Below are 18,317 nucleotides of genomic sequence, written 5' to 3' on the forward strand. Positions count from 1 at the left end.
GATCTACTGCAATACCTTCTTCATTAATCACATGACCCAAAAATGAGATGGTAGAAAGCCAAAACTCACACTTGTTAAACTTCGCATACAATTTCCGTTCTCTCAAAATCTGTAAGGCAAGTCTCAAATGGTCTTCATGTTCAACATTACTCTTGGAATAGATCAATATATCATCAATGAAAACAACTACAAATTCATCTAAGTACGGTTTGAAGATTCGGTTCATTAGATCCATAAATGCAGCAGGGGCATTGGTCACTCCAAAAGGCATTGCTAAAAACTCGTAGTGGCCATATCTTGTTCGAAAAGCAGTCTTCTCAACATCTTCGGCTTTAACTTTAAGCTGATGGTAACCAGACCGAAGGTCGATCTTAGAAAAGACTCGTGCTCCTTGTAACTGATCAAGCAAATCATCAATTCTAGGTAACGGGTACTTGTTCTTAATGGTGACTTTATTGAGTTCTCTATAATCAATACAAAGACGGAGTGTGCCATCCTTCTTCTTAACAAATAAAACAGGTGCTCCCCATGGTGAAGTGCTCGGCCTAATAAATCCCTTATCTAACAACTCTTGCAATTGCAGTTTCAATTCTCTAAGTTCAGCGGGGGCCATTCTATATGGTGGTTTGGAGATCGGCTGCGTTCCCGATGTAATATCGACCGTAAACTCTATTTCTCTATCGGTCAAGTGGCCAGGCAATTCATCCGGAAAGACGTCGGGGAAATCACTAACAATCGGGATGTCGGCTAAGTTAACATTTCCATTCTGATCACTCAGTATACTACACAAGTAACCTCGACACCCTTTCTGAATTAACTTACAGGCCTTAATGGACAAAATCAAGTATGGTGGGGGCACTACCCCTTTACCCTGGAAAGTAACCTCGGCTAGGTTTGGGGGTCTCAGTGTGACACTTTTCGAAACACAATTAATAGATGCATTGTTCGCGACTAACCAATCCATTCCCAGTACAATATCAAAATGAGCTATGTTTAGAGGCATCAGATCTACTAACAGTTCAACATTTTCAATCACAACAACACATGCTCTGTAAATGGATGCAACAATCATAGATCTCCCAGATGGAGTAGATACAAACAACACATAATCAAGGGGCTCTAGTTCTCTATCAATTTTCTCGGCAAACTTAGTAGATATAAACGAATGAGTAGAACCCGAATCAATCAATACATAGGCATCTTGGGAGCAAATTAGTAAAATACCTGACACCACTGCCTCAGCATTCTGAGTGTCTCCTGGTACTAATGCAAACACTCTGCCCTGTCTCATCTGTCCTTTCCCAGCATTTCCCTTCTGAACGGAACCCGAGGTATTCTCACTTTTCTTCTTGTTATCAGTCTTTGTTTTGGGGCAATCCCTCACATAATGGCCCATCTCGCCACATTCATAACAGGCTCCAGACGTTCGTCGGCAGATCCCGAAATGCTGTTTCCCACAATCCGAACACGTCGGTTTAACACTCCCTTCCTGCCTTAGGTTACCAGTACTGTCCATGTTCGTTCTCTTCTTGGTGTTCAGCTGTCCTCGGCGATTGTCATAGTTCTGCCTCTTTCGCTGGTTTTCTCCCGAGCTCTGGTATCGGTTCAAATTAGCTTCGGCGTGAATGGCTTTGTCCAATACTTCGGCATAAGTCGGCATATCGAGTAAACTCACCCGGTCTTGAATCGGTCCACGAAGCCCACACTCGAACTTCCTGGCCTTCATATATTCATCGTTGGTCATGTGAGGTACAAACCTCACTAATTCAGTAAAAGCGCGGTCATATTCCGCCACTGTTCTGTTGCCTTGCGTCAGAGTATGAAATTCGGTAGCCTTGCGGTTTCGAACACTTAGGGGAAAATGTTTCTTGTAGAACAACTCTAAGAATCGGGTCCAGGTCAAATCTGGATTGCTCCCTCTAACCGTCATCCACCACCTGCGGGCGTCATCATCCAATGTGAATGCTGCCAACGTCACTTTCTGTGCGTCGGTGCTAGGGAAGATCTCGAATAACTTTTCCATTTCCAACACCCATGCTTCAGCCTTCATCGGCTCTATACCCCCGGAGAACCTTGGCGGTCTCATTTTCTTGAACTCTCTGATCAAAGCTATCGTCCCATCCCCATACAAGGCTGGTTGCGGGGGAATTTGCGGCACTGGAGGAGGTGGAACTACATTCCGGCCGTTGGTCTGCTCGGCCTGAGTCGACGTAGCATTAGTGAACTGCTGTCTGGTTTGCCTCAACTCGCGGGCCAAACCTTCAACTAGTCTTTCCAATCTGTCCATTCTGTCTTCAGGCTGATCTCGGCCAAGCGGTGGTCTACCTCTCCTCATGACGCTATGAGTATGCAAGGTATGACTTTAAAACAATTAAGCAAATAACCACATAGGCAAGCAACAAATAAGCACATAAAGACAATGCACATCTCGTTCGAATAACAAATACCATGATGCAATCCTAACATCTTTCTAAGGGAAATCCTATGCTCCAAGGGACTCAACGTGTGTGAATAACGTATACCGAGGAACTTGTGCTCTGATACCACTCTGTCACGACCCCAAACCGCCCCTAGTAGTTTGGTGCCGTGATGGCCAGTAATCCGTCATTACCGAAGGCCAACTTTTCAAAACTTAACACAATCAGAGTATGAATATAGGGGGCTCACAAATGCGGAAGCAATAAATCAAATGCAAGTGGTCCATAAGAGCTGTGCGTAGATCAAAGCGATGCCAAACATTCCAATTAACTTCACAACTTAAATACAACAAGGTAAAAAGATACATGTTACATCTTGATCAAAAGGCTTCTCGAGCCGACATATACAAAATACAGCTAATACAAGTCAAGAAGCATGATTTTCAAGATTTGCCGACATGTAAAACAGGGCATCGCCGACGTAAATACAAAAGCAAAGCCGACATAAGTACAACTCCAAAACAAGCATCCAAACGATCTAGGCGTCGCCGCCGTCCTGCTCATCACCTACATATATATAGAGGGGTGAGTACAAAACTCAGTGAATGGTACTAAAAATAAAGGTTTGCATGAATAAAGCCGGAGTCCTTCAAAACGAAACACATCAAACTTGGCAAGGCAAGGGATGAACCGTATTCATCAATCAAATATTACAAGTATCCAAGGGTGTTCACTGACATAGGCAAAACAAGGGATGAACCGTATTCATCATACAAGTATCATAACATCGGCGAAACAAGGGATGAACCGTATTCATCAGTCAAGTATCATAACATCGGCGAAGCAAGGGATGAACCGTATTCATCATTCAAGTATCATAACATCGGCGAAGCAAGGGATGAACCGTATTCATCAGTCAAGTATCAAAACATCGGCGAAACAAGGGATGAACCGTATTCATCATTCAAGTATCATAACATCGGCGAAACAAGGGATGAACCGTATTCATCAGTCAAGTATCATAACATCGGCGAAACAAGGGATGAACCGTATTCATCAGTCAAGTATCATAACATCGGCGAAACAAGGGATGAACCGTATTCATCAGTCAAGTATCATAACATCGGCAAAACAAGGGATGAACCGTATTCATCAGTCAAGTATCATAACAACGGCGAAGCAAGGGATGAACCGTATTCATCAGTCAAATATCAAAAGCTGTACGATCCGTAATCGTTTGGTCAAGAGTATTGCGAAAGTTTAGAGTCCTCCAATACAAGGGACTTGTGCACTTGGTACCGCGAAAGTTTAGAGTCCTCCAGTACAAGGGACTTGTGTTACTTAGGCCCGTAGCCCGATTTAACAAGGACCGTATCCTTTTATACTTAGTACTGCGAAAGTTTAGAGTCCTCCAGCACAAGGGACTTGTGTTACTTAGGCCCGTAGCCCGATTTAACAAGGACCGTATCCTTTCCAAAGATGGCATCAAAACAAGGAGTATACTTGGCACATCAAAACAAGAGCTATTTATTCATGCTAACAAAATACTTTGTCAAAACAAGGCAAGCAAGGTTTATCAAAACAAGTATAACATAGCTTTATCAATAATACCACTCACCTAGTTCTTCAGGTGTAGATTCAAAGCAAATATCAAGGACCTACAATCACATGGCAAGTCACATTCTCAAAGTAAGCTCTATACACATGCAAATGATCTCGGCATTCTTGCCAGATCCAAGTCAAAGACAAAGCAAAACAAGCTGGGAGCTTAACCACTGCTCCCGTTTCACGAAAACACATTGGGTACCGTCCAGGGCTAAGCCGAGGTCCCGTTAAACAAGGTCAGGAAAAATCCGGGTTTTCCTTTGAAGAATATGAAGAACATGATCATTTGAGAGATGGATGCAAGTTCACAACTTGTTACAAAAATCTGAGTTTTCATGCCAAGAGTTCAAAAGATGGACCTAAGTACCCATTCAAGGAGGTCATGCAAGAACAAACACAAAAACATGGTTTTCGTTCCAACTTTTCGGATCAAAACGAGATTTTCTTCAAGAACACATGGAAAACCACTTTCTCTTTCTAAAACCAACTTCAAAACGATGCATGACATGCAAAACAAAACCGATCATGCAATGCAGCTAGGTATTCAGCAAGAACAATCAAAGGAGATCAAGATTCTAACCTCAAAACTCGGATCTAACGGTTCAAGCCACAAAGATCAAGCTTGGAAGACAACTCTCACTCAAGAACTCTTCTTCCTCCTTTCTAGAGCTTCTCTCTCTAAAACAAAGATTGAGACAAGAAATGATTTGTTTTCAAGATCTGTCGGCTGCCTTAACAAACAGTTCGGACACGTGGCATAATCGGGTTGGTTCAGCTCCAAAAAGGTGATTGATAGACAAGACAGGTCTCTGACAAATCGTATGCAGCAAGCTCGGGTAAGACACATCGGCAAAGAGATGACATCGGCTCAAAACAAGGGTCCAGCAACAAGATAGCAAAAACATCGGCTAGGGAGGACGACACTTGACTAAGCTGTGCCACACCTTGGCCGGGGTGCGCCACATCTCGGCCTAGGCCATACCTGCCTGCGGACAAGGTTCAAGTGCGAAGCATCTCGGCAAAGAATGCCCGAGGTGAAGATGGGGTTGAACAAGACCTCAAGATAGTTCTAAGTGCAAAGGGTCAAAGGCGGACTAAGCTCAAGATGACCTCGGCTACGCACACGCACTAAGCAAGGAACAAAATCGTGCAAGCAACTTAAGCAAATCAAGCCAAGACAAAACCTTTAAATTAACATAAGCAGCAAGACCATGCAAGAATGTATGCAAGTATGGCAAGAGTAAGGTGAGGGTTGTTACATCCTACCCCCCTTAAAGAAGTTTGGTCCCCAAACTTAGATTACCTTGCTCTATGAACAGCTCTGGATAGCGGATTCTCATGTCCTCTTCCTTTTCCCACGTGGCTTCTGTGCCATAATGTTCCTTCCATTCGACCTTTACCATTGGTATCAATCTATTCCTCAATTGCCTCACTTGCCGGTCAATAATCCTCATTGGCTTCTCCTCGTAGCCCAAATCTTCATTAATTGTGATCTCTGAATGATCAATTACATGTAGTGGATCTCGGGTGTACTTCCTCAACATCGAAACATGAAACACGTTGTGGACTTGGCTCAAATCTGGCGGCAAAGCAAGTCTGTAGGCAACGGGATTAATTCTCTCAAGAATTTCAAATGGCCCAATATAGCGAGGTGCTAACTTACCTTTCCTTCCAAATCTGGAAACTCCTTTCATCGGTGAGATCTTCAGGAATACGTGATTCCCAACTTCGAACTCTAACTCATTCCTTCTCTGGTCGGCGTAGCTCTTTTGTCGGCTTTGGGCAGCCCTAATCCTCTGTTGGATAAGTTTAATCTTCTCTGTTGTCACTTGAATCAATTCGGGACCAAGCAGGGCTCTGTCTCCGACTTCGGTCCAACATGTCGGCGATCTACATTTCCTTCCGTACAAGGCTTCATACGGCGCCATGCCAATGCTAGCTTGATAACTGTTATTGTAAGCGAATTCCACTAAGGGTAGATGTGTTCCCCAACTTCCTTGGAAGTCCAATACACAAAGTCTAAGCATATCTTCAAGCGTCTGAATTGTCCTCTCAGTCTGCCCATCTGTCTGGGATGAAAGGCTGTACTAAATCTCAGCTCGGCTCCAAAAGCCTTCTGTAGACTCTGCCAAAATCTAGAAACAAATTTAGGATCTCGGTCTGAAACAATTGACATCGGCACTCCATGAAGTCTAACAATCTCGTTCACATATAGCAAGGCAAGTTGATTGGCGTTGAAGGTAGTCTTAACGGGTAGAAAGTGTGCTGACTTAGTTAACCTATCCACAACAACCCAAATTGAATCCATACCCTTTGGTGTCTTCGGCAACCCAATCACAAAATCCATGGAGATGTGCTCCCATTTCCACTCAGGAATCGGCAAAGGTTGAAGAAGTCCTGCTGGTCTTTGATGTTCTGCTTTCACTTGCTGACAATGTAAACACTGGGACACGAATTCGGCTATTTCTCTCTTCATATTTGGCCACCAGAAGGTCTGCTTCACATCTTGATACATCTTGGTGTTCCCTGGATGGACAGCAAACTTAGTGCTATGAGCTTCCTGCAAAATCTTTTTCTTCAGCTCTGGGATGTCGGCCACACATTGTAACGCCCTCAAAATAATAACAATAAACCCACCAGATAAGACATGCATTTACATTTAAACTAACCACATTCCTTTCATTCATTAGAATTCCGTTACATAAGTATTACATGTTAACCTCATAACAAAATGCCCTACGGGCTTACAGCTTTCCAAGTTAACACTTGGTTACAACAAAGAGTTCTAACTCGTTTACACATTAAGCCCTTGGCTTGAAATTACATGTAATAAATCAAAGTAAAACGACAAAACTATGCCCGCCACAAGCCTCCCAGCTATGTCCTTGGAGGTGGCATGCTTCCTGCACCTGAAAATGATATTCCCATATAGGGTGAGCCACAGCCCAGTAGAAATACACTAAACCAACCATGGACAATGACTAAAACATTAGCAATTGATAGTTGGTCAACACTGATACAGTCACATAAATAACATATTTATGTCAACGACTTACAAGTCCCAATTACTTTTCATTTTCCTTTTAACAACAGATAAGCATACTAGCTCTATCATCATTTCCACAGATATGTATAAAAACTATATCTCACATTCAGATAAGCGTAAAAGCTATATCCACATTCTCAACAGATATGTATATCAACAATATCCACAGATAAGCATACAAGCTGTATCCACACTCTACAACAGATATGTATATCAACAATATCCACAGATAAGCATACAAGCTGTATCCACACTCTACAACAGATATGTATATCAACAATATCCACAGATAAGCATACAAGCTGTATCCACACTTCACTTCACAAAGATAAGCATATGAGCTCTATCTTCACTTCTCTAGACAAGCATATGAGCTCTGTCTACGGAGTACATCCCCTATCTCCTCCAAATACCTATCCGGTTTAGAGGTCCATCCCCTATCTTCCCCTAAACCGCGGAGTACATCCCCTATCTCCTCCTCTACACATAACGTATATAAACACATTGGTTCTATATACAATCACACAATACAAACAATTAATGTATTCTAGCAACTGTCAAGTTCCATAACACATTCCATTGATTAGTTTCAGTTTGCCTAATCAACATACATTGTCTACAACAATCACGACTATCCTCCACCGATAGCCCCAAGCAGTTATTTCTAAAACAGAAAATAAATGCGCAAATGGATATTCAATCAACATTTCATTTCCTCATTTCTCACCAATTAATTATCCCAATTAATTAAACAATGTAATTAGGCCATTTTTCATAATTACCATTTCAACCCTTAGGTCCCATTTTCTTCAATGATTCAGCAATCATTCCATTTTTTTCATGCTAAACATGCATCTAGGTTTATTATGAATAAAACCCCAACTTTTGTATAATTGCACAAAAGCCCCCATTTTCACAAAATTACCAAACCAAGCCCAACATCTCAAAATACCAAAATTTACAGACAAAACCCATAGAGAGGAGTAGGTTATCCCTACCTCAAATTCGGAGTCCCAAAGGAGAAGACGACAAAACCCAACGTGCTCCAAAACCCGTGATTTTCAGATTAAAATGAAGCCCTCGACGATCAACAACTTTTTTGTAAAGGCCAAAGGTGAGTAAATCACTCCTACTAGATCAAAACCTAGAGAGAAGGTAGTATCTAGAGAGAAAGACTCAACAATGGTGTTTTTGGAAAAGTAAGAGAGAGAAGAGAAAGTGAAAAAGTGATTTGAAAAGTCACAATTTCGGGACTTAAACCCAGTCTTCCGCTCGAGCGTAAAACACCCCGCTCGAGCGGCCACTCACAGACTTCCGCTCGAGCGGCCAACCTCCCGCTCGAGCGCAGAATGCACTCGCCCAGCACTTTTGCAGAACCAGGCCTCCGCTCGAGCTCCCAACCCTACGCTCGAGCTCACAACACTGCACAACAAGATACTGGATGGATGTAATCTACGCTCGAGCGCCAAGTTTTCAAAACAAGTTTTTCTCCCTTTTAATCAATGTTACACTTGAACATTCAACAATTCGACCCATTACCGGTCATCCCATCCCTTTAACAAGAGACATATCACAATATGTAAACCACATATGTATTATCAACATGCATCAACATTATGCACTATCTTTCCAATTTCAACAATATATTCAACACATATAGTATCACATTCAACTTCCGTATGAGGCAAGTTCCAAAACATACTTCCAATAACCAAAACATTTTCAATGTTTCACAACTTAAGACATATATAAAAGCTCTTAAGTTCAACAAAATGTAAAATTTAAATACAAGATTACATATCAACAAACAAGTCCGGATATTTCTCACGGACTTCCAACTCACGTTCCCAAGTGGCTTCCTCCACTCCGTGATGTTTCCACAAGACTTTCACCAAAGGAATGGTCTTGCCACGCAGGACCTGATCCCGCCTATCCAAGACCCGAACCGGTCTCTCCTCATACGAGGCATCCTCATCTACCTCTAAATTAGTCCAATCCAACACATGTGATGGATCTGGTTCATACTTCCGAAGCATACTCACATGAAACACATCATGCACTCCGGACAACTGCGGCGGTAAGGCTAACCGATAAGCAACCTCACCTATCCTCTCAAGGATCTCAAAAGGACCAATAAACCGAGGGGACAACTTCCCACTCTTCCCAAACCTCATCAGACCTCGCCTAGGTGATATCTTCAGAAAGACATGATCACCTACCTCAAACGCCAAAGGCCTCCTCCTACGATCGGCATAACTCTTTTGTCGACTCTGGGCTGTAACAAGCCTCTTACGGATAAGCTCAACTTTCTCCGTCGTCTCCCTAACCAACTCCGGACCCAACAAAGGTGCATCACCCACCTCGGCCCAACACACTGGAGACCTACACGGTCGGCCATACAAGGCCTCAAACGGTGCCATACCGATGCTAGACTGAAAACTGTTGTTGTAGGCAAACTCTACCAATGGCAAGTGCCTTTCCCACGTCCCACTGAAGTCCAGGACACAACCCCGAAGCATATCCTCGAGGATCTGAATAGTACGCTCGGACTGCCCGTCAGTCTGAGGATGATAAGCCGTACTAAAGGTCAACTTAGTGCCCAAGGCACTCTGCAAACTCTGCCACAACCTAGCAGTAAAACGAGGATCTCTATCTGAGACGATCGTCACTGGGACCCCGTGCAATCTCACTACGTCCCGAACATACAAGTCGGCAAGATGATCTACCGAATCTCTCACGCGCATAGGAATAAAGTGCGCCGACTTAGTCAACCGGTCTACAACCACCCAAATAGCATCACTACCCCGCTGAGTCCTCGGAAGACCCACAACGAAGTCCATAGTGACATGCTCCCACTTCCACTCGGCAATAGGCAAGGGTTGCAACAAACCCGCTGGCCTCTGATGTTCGGCCTTCACTTGCTGGCAAGTAAGGCACTTCGATACGAAAACAGCCACATCTCTCTTCATACCCCGCCACCAAAACTGGCGACCTAAATCCTGATACATCTTAGTACCTCCCGGATGCACCGCAAGGTGCGAATGATGAAACTCTCGGAGTACTTCCTCTCGGCAAGACTCCGGTACAAACAAACGGTTTCGGTATCTCACACTCAGGTCGGGATACACCGTCAAACCCTTCTCAACTTTCCCACTGGAGATCTTTTCTCGGAGGGATTCTACCTCAAGGTCACTTCTCTGTGCCTCTAACACTCTAGTCACCAGTGTAGGCTGCGCAACAACAGAAAACAAGGCCGCAGCCTCAACAGATTCGCCCAGTAGCAAATCAAACTCGCCAAGTGCTCCCAACATCTCCCATTCCCGGATGGCTATACAAGCTACATCACTAATGGTTTTCCTACTAAGGGCATCGGCCACAACATTGGCCTTTCCCGGATGATAATGCAACTCAAAATCATAATCCTCGATGAACTCCATCCATCTCCTCTGCCTCAGATTCAAGTCTCTCTGTGTAAACAGATACTTCAAACTCTTATGATCCGAGAATACCTCGAACCTCTCACCATAAAGGTAGTGCCTCCAGATTTTCAAGGCAAAGATCACAGCTGCTAACTCTAGGTCATGTGTGGGGTAATTCTTCTCGTGTATTTTCAACTGACGTGAGCCATAAGCTACCACTTTCCCCTCCTGCATCAACACACAACCCAAACCCTCTCGTGAGGCATCACAATAAACCGCATAACCCAACCCTCTCTCCGGAATAATCAACACCGGAGCGGTGGTCAATCTAATTTTCAACTCTTGGAACGACTTTTCACAAGTCTCACTCCACACAAACTTGACTCCCTTCCGAGTCAGCCTAGTCAACGGTGATGCTAACCTGGAGAAATCTTTCACAAACCGACGGTAATACCCAGCTAATCCCAGAAAACTGCGGATCTCAAACACACTCTTAGGCTGTGCCCAATCTTGCACTGCCTCAACCTTGGATGTATCAACAGACACCCCTTCCCCGGATACCACGTGGCCTAAGAATTTGACTTCCCTCAGCCAGAACTCACACTTCCCAAACTTGGCATACAGCCTATGGGCTCTAAGTAACTCAAGCACCACTCTCAAGTGTTCCTCGTGCTCCTCCTTAGATGACGAATAGATAAGGATATCGTCCACAAAAACAACCACAAAGCGGTCTAAGAACTCCCGGAAAATCCGGTTCATCAAGTCCATAAAGACTGCCGGTGCATTGGTAAGCCCAAATGGCATCACCAGAAACTCATAATGGCCATACCGCGTACGGAATGCCGTCTTCGGAATATCTTCCTCCCTGACCCTCAACTGATGGTAACCCGATCTCAAGTCTATCTTAGAGAAACAACGGGAACCCTTCAACTGGTCAAACAAATCATCTATACGGGGCATAGGATACTTATTCTTAACCGTAGCCCGATTCAACTTCCGGTAGTCTATACACAATCTCAAGGCACCATCTTTCTTTTTAACAAAGAGTGTCGGTGCTCCCCACGGTGAAACACTAGGACGAACAAAGCCCTTATCGAGCAATTCCTGGAGCTGAACTTTCAACTCAACCAACTCTGCTGGAGCAAAACGGTAAGGTGCCATAGAAATCGGCGCCGTACCAGGCACTAAATCAATAGAGAACTCTATCTCTCGGTGAGGTGGCAAACTAACAAGATCTTCGGGAAAGACATCCGAATACTCACAAACCACCCTCGGTAACACAACCTGGGTCTCAACACACTCGCTACTCTCAAAGCTAGCAAGTAAACCACTAAGCTCACTTCGCCCTCGCGAATCAAACCCCGGTGGCAAAACACTACCAACCCGGTCTCCCAAGAAATGGAACCACTCCCCGCTCAAGGTACATAACGTGACCCTCTGGCGGTAGCAATCAATAACAGCCCGGTATGACGATAGCCAGTCCATACCCAAAATAACATCAAAACCCTTCATGGGCATGACAACAAACGGAAAAGGAAGCCTATAATCGGCGACCTCTATATCACATCCTCTAACACCCTGTTTCAGAATCAACTCACCACCCAAAGGCGATACCACACAAATAGGAGATGCTAACTGTGCTAACTCCAATTCCAAAACAGATGCAAATGCAGCAGATACAAAAGAATGAGATGCACCCGTGTCTATCAACACATTAGCAACTGAGTTGCAAAACAGAAAAGTACCTCTCACTACTGATGGAGCCGGTACTAAATCCTGCGCGGTAACAGCATACACGCGCCCCGTAGGCCCCTGGTCTACCTGCTCACCTCTCGGAGCAAAAGACTGCTGCACAGACTGGGATGACGAAGCTCCCGGATTGGCCCTCGAGGCCTGCACAGACTGAGCTGGCTGAAAACCCTGCGTCTGCCTAGAACCAGACGCTCCCGATGTGGCACTCAACTGTGGGCAAAACCTCTTCATGTGCCCAGGTTGTCCACACTGATAACAAATCAAGAGCTGCCCCCTGCCCAAACTCTGACTCGGCGGTCTAGCTGAAGAAGAAGCAGCTTTCTGACCCCCACCCTTCTGCGGGCAAACAGAAACCTTGTGACCCAGCTGGCCACACTTGTAACAAGTGAATTCTCCCTGACTGCCTCTCCTCGAGCCTACACTAGGCACTGGAAAGGTCGATCTAGAGACTGCACCCTGAGACTGCTGAGGGTTATAACCCCTCTGCCTCCTACCATCACTCTGACTATCCTGGCTCCTCTTGGAGCCTCTCTGACCCTCATCCTCCTCCTGCATCATAAGCTCCATATGAGCTGCAGCGTCCACTAGGTGTCTATATTCTCGAATATAAGACCCACCAATTCTCAACTTAAGGCCCCGCCTCAATTTCCGCTCAAACTCATAGCAACGGCGTTCCTCAGACGCCACCAGTTCAGGTGCAAACCTAGACAGACTGGTAAAAGTAGCCTCAAACTCGGCCACTGACAAGCCCAGCTGATTAAGCCGGCTAAACTGATCCCTCAGCTTCTCCCTTGCTACTGCAGACAAAAACCTCTCCTGAAAAGCATTCACAAACGCCTCCCAAGTACCACCAACACGAGCTTTCTCGTACTTCCACCATTGACCCGCATCTCCCTTCAGTTGAAAGGATGCCAAGGTCACTTTCAGTGCTCCGTCCTCGATGCCAAGCATCTCAAACGTCTTCGTTGTCTGTTCGAGCCATTCATCTGCCTTAAGCGGCTCTTTAGGATCCCCGATAAACTCATCCGGATTACACCGGAAGAACTCCCTCTTCAAGAAGGAAGGCCCTGTCTCAGCTGCCTGATTCCCAGCTCTAAGAATACCCAAAGCTCCTGCTATCTCTCTGGCCAAGGCACCCATAGCCTGCTGACCTACTGGCTCGGCCACATTGGCCTGCCCAACTCCCTCCTGCACTGCCGGAATCTCACCCTGTAACGGTACTTCCTGCCTCGCAGGTCTACCACGCCTAGCACCTCTTCCTCGTCCTGACATCCTAATAAAGGCAACACAGAACGTTAGCACATTCATAGGTGTGCCGAAACTAATCACTCACGTCCTAATGCATGGACAACTATAATTCACTCCACATAAGCACATAAACACATAAGCACTTACGAACTTCATTTCCGGATAATGATAGTCCCGAGACGTTACTAGAGTTCCGGTTAGAAACAGCATTGATCAAGTGCTTTTCCAACAAGACTCCCAGAAACTCAAGGATCCAATCAACATCCTAGAAATTAAATCCCATACCCACATAGTCACATAAGCATGTTATCAATTGAGCACATAGCATATGATACTACATCTAAGTCTCTATCAAACGAGACAAACCCATTGTGATCCTAATCACTTCCCACGTACCCAAAGTATTCGAACCCGGTACGCTCTGATACCAAGTTGTAACGCCCTCAAAATAATAACAATAAACCCACCAGATAAGACATGCATTTACATTTAAACTAACCACATTCCTTTCATTCATTAGAATTCCGTTACATAAGTATTACATGTTAACCTCATAACAAAATGCCCTGCGGGCTTACAGCTTTCCAAGTTAACACTTGGTTACAACAAAGAGTTCTAACTCGTTTACACATTAAGCCCTTGGCTTGAAATTACATGTAATAAATCAAAGTAAAACGACAAAACTATGCCCGCCACAAGCCTCCCAGCTATGTCCTTGGAGGTGGCATGCTTCCTGCACCTGAAAATGATATTCCCATATAGGGTGAGCCACAGCCCAGTAGAAATACACTAAACCAACCATGGACAATGACTAAAACATTAGCAATTGATAGTTGGTCAACACTGATACAGTCACATAAATAACATATTTATGTCAACGACTTACAAGTCCCAATTACTTTTCATTTTCCTTTTAACAACAGATAAGCATACTAGCTCTATCATCATTTCCACAGATATGTATAAAAACTATATCTCACATTCAGATAAGCGTAAAAGCTATATCCACATTCTCAACAGATATGTATATCAACAATATCCACAGATAAGCATACAAGCTGTATCCACACTCTACAACAGATATGTATATCAACAATATCCACAGATAAGCATACAAGCTGTATCCACACTCTACAACAGATATGTATATCAACAATATCCACAGATAAGCATACAAGCTGTATCCACACTTCACTTCACAAAGATAAGCATATGAGCTCTATCTTCACTTCTCTAGACAAGCATATGAGCTCTGTCTACGGAGTACATCCCCTATCTCCTCCAAATACCTATCCGGTTTAGAGGTCCATCCCCTATCTTCCCCTAAACCGCGGAGTACATCCCCTATCTCCTCCTCTACACATAACGTATATAAACACATTGGTTCTATATACAATCACACAATACAAACAATTAATGTATTCTAGCAACTGTCAAGTTCCATAACACATTCCATTGATTAGTTTCAGTTTGCCTAATCAACATACATTGTCTACAACAATCACGACTATCCTCCACCGATAGCCCCAAGCAGTTATTTCTAAAACAGAAAATAAATGCGCAAATGGATATTCAATCAACATTTCATTTCCTCATTTCTCACCAATTAATTATCCCAATTAATTAAACAATGTAATTAGGCCATTTTCCATAATTACCATTTCAACCCTTAGGTCCCATTTTCTTCAATGATTCAGCAATCATTCCATTTTTTTCATGCTAAACATGCATCTAGGTTTATTATGAATAAAACCCCAACTTTTGTATAATTGCACAAAAGCCCCCATTTTCACAAAATTACCAAACCAAGCCCAACATCTCAAAATACCAAAATTTACAGACAAAACCCATAGAGAGGAGTAGGTTATCCCTACCTCAAATTCGGAGTCCCAAAGGAGAAGACGACAAAACCCAACGTGCTCCAAAACCCGTGATTTTCAGATTAAAATGAAGCCCTCGACGATCAACAACTTTTTTGTAAAGGCCAAAGGTGAGTAAATCACTCCTACTAGATCAAAACCTAGAGAGAAGGTAGTATCTAGAGAGAAAGACTCAACAATGGTGTTTTTGGAAAAGTAAGAGAGAGAAGAGAAAGTGAAAAAGTGATTTGAAAAGTCACAATTTCGGGACTTAAACCCAGTCTTCCGCTCGAGCGTAAAACACCCCGCTCGAGCGGCCACTCACAGACTTCCGCTCGAGCGGCCAACCTCCCGCTCGAGCGCAGAATGCACTCGCCCAGCACTTTTGCAGAACCAGGCCTCCGCTCGAGCTCCCAACCCTACGCTCGAGCTCACAACACTGCACAACAAGATACTGGATGGATGTAATCTACGCTCGAGCGCCAACACCTCCGCTCGAGCGTACAGGCCAAAAAAAAATCTGGGCAACTAGTTTTGGTTTCTAAACTCAACCAACCTGTAACAAACCCGCTCAACACATCCTATAACTCAAATACAAAGTAAGAAAGGATGTAAACAAGATAATAAACAACTACCAACATCCACGGACACATGTCCGGATCACTATACAACAAGGGTAAACCCGGGATCGCTATAACCACATAACCTTCCTTCAAACTTGAGTACTTGGTTTTCGATGGTATACCCTGGTCTCGGTCTTGTGCCAATTTCCTCGGCTATTTTCTTGAGGAAGTTATCCTCCATCTGTCTTGTCTTTACTTCATTAACGATAGTCGGCTCCACTGACATCACGGTTAAACACGCCAAATTTCCATCTGACTTCCTGCTCAAAGCGTCGGCTACACTGTTAGCTTTCCCGGGGTGATATTGAATCTGCATATCGTAATCTTTCAACAACTCAAGCCACCGTCTCTGTCTGAAATTTAATTCCTTCTGAGTGAATAGGTACTTTAAGCTCTTATGATCTGTAAAAACCTGACAAGTAGCTCCATACAAGTAGTGACGCCAAATCTTTAAAGCAAATACCACGGCCGCCAATTCTAAGTCATGGGTAGGATAGTTTTTCTCATGAGGTTTCAACTGACGAGATGCATAAGCTATAACTTTACCCTTTTGCATTAATACACAACCCAAACCCTTATGCGATGCATCACTATAGACATGAAACTCTTCGTTACCTGATGGTAGTACAAGTACTGGTGCTGTAATTAACCTCGTCTTCAGTTCCTGGAAGGCTGACTCCCGATCTTTAGTCCATTCGTACAGTGCTCCCTTCTTAGTCAGTTGCGTTAACGGAATTGCAATCCTTGAGAAATCTTTCACAAACTTTCTGTAATAACCTGCCAAACCCAGGAAACTACGAATCTCGGACACATTAGTCGGCCTCGGCCAATTTACTACGGCTTCAACTTTGCTAGGATCTACTGCAATACCTTCTTCATTAATCACATGACCCAAAAATGAGATGGTAGAAAGCCAAAACTCACACTTGTTAAACTTCGCATACAATTTCCGTTCTCTCAAAATCTGTAAGGCAAGTCTCAAATGGTCTTCATGTTCAACATTACTCTTGGAATAGATCAATATATCATCAATGAAAACAACTACAAATTCATCTAAGTACGGTTTGAAGATTCGGTTCATTAGATCCATAAATGCAGCAGGGGCATTGGTCACTCCAAAAGGCATTACTAAAAACTCGTAGTGGCCATATCTTGTTCGAAAAGCAGTCTTCTCAACATCTTCGGCTTTAACTTTAAGCTGATGGTAACCAGACCGAAGGTCGATCTTAGAAAAGACTCGTGCTCCTTGTAACTGATCAAGCAATCGGGATGTCGGCTAAGTTAACATTTCCATTCTGATCACTCAGTATACTACACAATTAACTTACAGGCCTTAATGGACGAAATCAAGTATGGTGGGGGCACTACCCCTTTACCCTGGAAAGTAACCTCGGCTAGGTTTGGGGGTCTCAGTGTGACACTTTTCGAAACACAATTAATAGATGCATTGTTCGCGACTAACCAATCCATTCCCAGTACAATATCAAAATGAGCTATGTTTAGAGGCATCAGATCTACTAACAGTTCAACATTTTCAATCACAACAACACATGCTCTGTAAATGGATGCAACAATCATAGATCTCCCAGATGGAGTAGATACAAACAACACATAATCAAGGGGCTCTAGTTCTCTATCAATTTTCTCGGCAAACTTAGTAGATATAAACGAATGAGTAGAACCCGAATCAATCAATACATAGGCATCTTGGGAGCAAATTAGTAAAATACCTGACACCACTGCCTCAGCATTCTGAGTGTCTCCTGGTACTAATGCAAACACTCTGCCCTGTCTCATCTGTCCTTTCCCAGCATTTCCCTTCTGAACGGAACCCGAGGTATTCTCACTTTTCTTCTTGTTATCAGTCTTTGTTTTGGGGCAATCCCTCACATAATGGCCCATCTCGCCACATTCATAACAGGCTCCAGACGTTCGTCGGCAGATCCCGAAATGCTGTTTCCCACAATCCGAACACGTCGGTTTAACACTCCCTTCCTGCCTTAGGTTACCAGTACTGTCCATGTTCGTTCTCTTCTTGGTGTTCAGCTGTCCTCGGCGATTGTCATAGTTCTGCCTCTTTCGCTGGTTTTCTCCCGAGCTCTGGTATCGGTTCAAATTAGCTTCGGCGTGAATGGCTTTGTCCAATACTTCGGCATAAGTCGGCATATCGAGTAAACTCACCCGGTCTTGAATCGGTCCATGAAGCCCACACTCGAACTTCCTGGCCTTCATATATTCATCGTTGGTCATGTGAGGTACAAACCTCACTAATTCAGTAAAAGCGCGGTCATATTCCGCCACTGTTCTGTTGCCTTGCGTCAGAGTATGAAATTCGGTAGCCTTGCGGT

The sequence above is a fragment of the Camellia sinensis genome, unplaced genomic scaffold (assembly GCF_055761805.1).
Source record: "Camellia sinensis isolate YWXY unplaced genomic scaffold, ASM5576180v1 Unanchor2, whole genome shotgun sequence".
In the NCBI taxonomy this organism is placed as follows: domain Eukaryota; kingdom Viridiplantae; phylum Streptophyta; class Magnoliopsida; order Ericales; family Theaceae; genus Camellia; species Camellia sinensis.